The 4,790-nt window shown below is 36.5% G+C and overlaps 1 pseudogene; it reads left to right on the top strand.

Moving 5' to 3' along the window:
• The first annotated feature begins 1,049 nt into the window (after positions 1 to 1,049).
• Positions 1,050 to 1,991, top strand: LOC130679040 (olfactory receptor 6C6-like; annotated as a pseudogene).
• The last annotated feature ends 2,799 nt before the right edge of the window (positions 1,992 to 4,790 follow it).

The following is a 4,790-nucleotide window of genomic DNA, read 5'->3' as shown; positions in this document are numbered from 1 at the left end:
TATGGGGGATGTAAAAGGAAAAACTTGCTGAGTCTTCTGTTTCTTAAAAATAATCAGCCTAAAATAATCCTCATGCTAAAAAGGCACATTTTGGGGTGGCCAATTCTGCTCCCCATCAACATTTTTGTAGAATTCAATAGTTGTGTAAAATATGAAAGAACTAAGAAAAAAACAATGCCTCAACTTATGTGGATACATATAAGAATCTATTTCAAAAAGGTTAATTATAACTAAAACAATATTTTTATTAAAATCATTGTTTTGTAATGATTTAATTTGTCATATATCAAGAAAATTGATAATAATGGTAATTATAAAAATTTCAATTTTATAAAAATAAAACCAAAGAAAATAATTCCAAAACTATTATAAGTAGGATCTTTAAGTGCTAAAAATCAACACTGCCTTAGTAATTGAACATGACAAGAATTGTTAACAAACTCTAAATCATGTTTTTGAAAAATCACCCTGATATTTATTCCAAAAAAGGCAAATAATTTAGTGTATTTTTACAGGTTGAATAAAAATGATAGAAAAATTCACTTAAAATAACCCATATTATTTTATTTAAATTATACATGCTGAGTGGATTCCTTTTGGAAGTGATGGGCAAGAATGCGTATTAATCACAAGAAATATCCAAGTTCTAGAGGAAAACTAATGAGGGACATTATAATAAAGAGAACTTGGGCAAGAAAGTATTTTAAATTGATTATCTGTGTCATCAGCAGTTTCAAACTGGAGAAACCATTTACAAATGGATAAATTAGAGAATGCATACCTTATTCTGCTTTAGGTGAAATGTATATATGTATTTATTAGGTTAATATACATATTTGGCAACTATATATGTATACTTACTATATATTCATGTTTACAGGTTAATTTATGCATATTTAGGTTAATTTATCTACACTTAATCTAATTTATAGCTATATATTTACACATATTTACATTCATAGATTAATCTATATTCTACCGTATTACATTCATCAGTATGTTCAATTTTTTATCTTTTTCTATGTATATTTGAAAAGACCCACAAACGGGAAATGAAGAACCAATCAAAAGACATAGAGTTTATTCTCCTAGGATTGACAGATGACCCACAATTGCAAATTGTGATTTTCCTGTTTCTATTTCTGAATTACACATTGAGCCTGATAGGGAACTTAACCATCATCCTCCTCACCCTTCTGGACCTTCGCCTCAAGACACCAATGTATTTCTTTCTGCGTAATTTCTCATTTTTGGAAATCCTATTCATTACAGTATGTATTCCAAGATACCTGATAACCATTATGACTGGGGAGAAATCCATTTCATACAATCATTGTGTAGCTCAATTATTTTTTATACTTTTACTGAGAGTTACAGAATTTTATCTTCTAACTGCCATGTCCTATGACCGCTATGTTGCCATCTGTGCACCCTTGCATTACCCAATCATTATGAACAGCAAAGTGTGCTATCAGCTTGTACTTGGCTCTTGGATAACTGGATTCCTAATAATCTTTCCTCCAATAGCCATGGGGCTCAAGCTGGATTTCTGTGCTTCCAAAACAATTGATCACTTTATGTGTGAAACATCTCCTATCCTGCAGATATCCTGCACAGACACACATGTCCTAGAATTGATGTCTTTTATCTTAGCTGTAGTGACACTTGTGGTCACATTGGTACTAGTGATTGTGTCTTACACTTACATCATTAAGACCATTCTGAAATTCCCTTCTACACAGCAAAGGACCAAAGCATTTTCCACCTGTACTTCCCACATGATTGTTGTCTCCATGACTTATGGCAGCTGTATCTTTATATATATTAAGCCATCTGCCAAAGAAAGAGTGACTGTATCCTAAGGTGTGGCTTTGCTGTACACCTCAGTTGCCCCTTTACTAAATCCCTTCATTTATACCCTAAGGAACCAGCAGGTAAAAGAAGTCATCTGGGATATGTTACAAAAGATGTGGTGTTTTTCAAAACAATAGTTATAAAAAATGCTACAATGCATAACCTGCTGAATTGTGGTTTATAGGAAATATATATTTGGTCTTTGTCCACAGTTCCTGGTGCAGGGCTCCCCAAACCCTTGGATTTTCCTAAGAACTGAGAGAGATAAAGGTGTCTTGTGTTATTTTAATAGGGTGATTTCTGGGTATCACCTAGGAATGCAGGCTGCTTGACAGGAGAACAACCATGTGACTAGTGAATTGGAATATTCAGTCCCATCCCCTGACCTCAAGAGAGGCTGGAAGGGCTGGAGGTTGAATCAGTTAATGGCCAGTGACTTGGTTAATAATAAAGCTTCCATAAAAACTCAAGAGTGATTTGGCCATTTTTTCCAAGTGCTACTGAGGTAGGCCCCAAGCAACATGATGACAGAAAGCTCCTTTGATCAGAAACTACCCCTATGTATCTTTTCATCTGGCTGTTGATGATCTTTTGTCATGTCTTTCGGTACACTGGTAAGCATAATTGTTTCCCTGAATTCAGTGAGCTGCTGTAGCAAATTAACTGAACCTAAAGAGGTCATTGGAACTTCCAATCTGTAGGCAGTGGGTCAGAAACACAAAAATAGCCACTTTGAAGTGGGGATGGGGGCAATATTGGAAGACTGAACCCTTAACCTGTGGAATCTATACTATCTCTGGTTTGATGGAGTCAAATTTGACATAGATTATCAGATACCCTGATGGTGTGTGAGCATTGCCTGGTTTCATCTTGTGTGTATGGAATTGAACCCCCAATGTTGATTGGGTTCAGGAATGTTAAAGGACAACCTTACCATAAAAGCAAAAAACAGGTTTCATGTACTTCTTCTGATAATGTTTTTCTACCTCATTACTTATCTCATATAGAAGATTCTTTCAAAGAGTCTTGTAACTTAGTTCTTACATTTTATTCTTCCTGATGACATTTGACCCTGCCACAATAATGTACTTCCTCAAGTCTGGATCTAAATTTTAAATAAGATTTCCTTATTGCATATTAGCTCTGGAAACCATGGTTTTGAATAAAATATGCCTGTGTAAGTGTAGCTTGCTACATGTAATTTGTTAATTAATTAAACATATATTTATTGTGTATTTCCCTTATTCCAGACATTGTGAAGGGCACAATCCTTACTTTTAAGAAACTTGCATTGCCTGAAAGAGACAAACACTAACCCCAGTATTGCTGCTCTTAATATAATCAATGATGCAATAATGGTCTATAAAATATTATGGGCCATGTTGGATGGCTCCTAGGTAATTTTGAAACCCACCTCCAGTGCCCTGTAGAAACATAATTTTCATCCAGTAGGCCAAAGGTGTCGGAAGTAACATGAATAGATCTCTTGGATTTAGGCATTCGTATTGGCCAGGAATTTCCAATAGTATCCTATTTAATGGTCTTAAATTGAACAAGATGCAAAATACATCTCATCTCTCCTGCTCTGTGCTCAACACTGACAACATTCTTTGGGCAGAGTCAATGATAGAGGCAATGATTTGCAACTTCTAAGACCATGACTTTGGTTGGAATCAGAGAATCTGGTTTGAATTTTCCATTACCAGTTCAGTATCACATATGACCTTTTGTTTTTTGTCTTAAGGGCAGAGAAGAAACTGGAGTCCCATTTCCCAGAGTGCCCTCTTCCTTGCATGATTTTATATGCAATTTGCCAATAAGATAACCGTGTTCAAATGTGAAAATTGTAATAAAACAGAAACTAATATCCTCCTGTGGTGCTTTAAAACAGATTTGAGATCCATAGTGGCTTCTTAGCATTGAGACATACCCACTTTACTGCTAAGACTGTTGGTATATGCTTTCTCAGAAATTACTGAAAGTCGCTGCTATTTAGCAGTAAAAGTATTCCTGAACCATTCTGATCAATGCTTCAAACTGAAATCTTCAATGTCAGTCTCAATATTCTAACCAGTATTTATGCTTTTCTTCAGTCTTTCATCATAAGCTTCTACCTAAAATTCTTATTCAGCTGCTTTGAACTTCTGCTACCCCAGCTTGTAGTATTCTTAGAAGCTGTAATACAATAGGGACCTAAGTATTAGGTTCTTTCCATTTACTTCCTTCCAGAGACCTAGGCTGATCTAATAATTAAGAAGATATAATGTTACCAGTTCATTTAGATCTCAAGTTTTTTAGTCTTTTCAAAGGAAAGGATTCAGTGAATTGACAGACTTGAAACAGTCTTGAGCACCAGGAGGGTATTAAGCAAAGTAAATATACTGTGAGTAAAATTACAGTATTTCCAGAATCTCTCATCTGGCCATAGTGTATCTCTATAGTAATAGGTATTTCCAGGAGGTGGGGAGAAGTAGGCCATCTCCATATCAATAGGTGATTATAAAGGGGAGCAAGGGTGTATCTGGACCGGAGAGGTTTCATGGGGACCTTTTGTATCTGGGTCATGAGATTTAGAGTCAAACAGAAGAGGACAATGCCTTTTAAGCAATAAACAGGTTTCTTCCACTTTATTTCTCCCTTTGATTGTTTTTGAATTCAAAGGTTATTTGCCCCAAATGAGAACGTATTTTCCCCCCACCTGGTGGTACTGGGAAGGACCTCTGACCCTGAAATCTGTCTTCATGGGTGCAACACTTGGGCATGCTGCTCCGAGAGAAAGTGGGGAGATGCTCAGAAATGTCCCTGAGGATGGCGGGGAGAGGAGGCCCCAGTGGCTGCTGTGATGGGGGGTGTTGACTCACCCTTCCATCCGGCAGTGGTGGAGGGTGCAGCTTCACCCAGGATCCCCCTATCTGTGGGACTTCCACTAGGGGAGT

This window comes from Manis pentadactyla, chromosome 10 (genome assembly GCF_030020395.1).
Source record: "Manis pentadactyla isolate mManPen7 chromosome 10, mManPen7.hap1, whole genome shotgun sequence".
In the NCBI taxonomy this organism is placed as follows: Eukaryota; Metazoa; Chordata; class Mammalia; order Pholidota; family Manidae; genus Manis; species Manis pentadactyla.
Note: the sequence above shows the minus strand (reverse complement) of the source record. Positions and strands in the feature narration are given on the sequence as shown.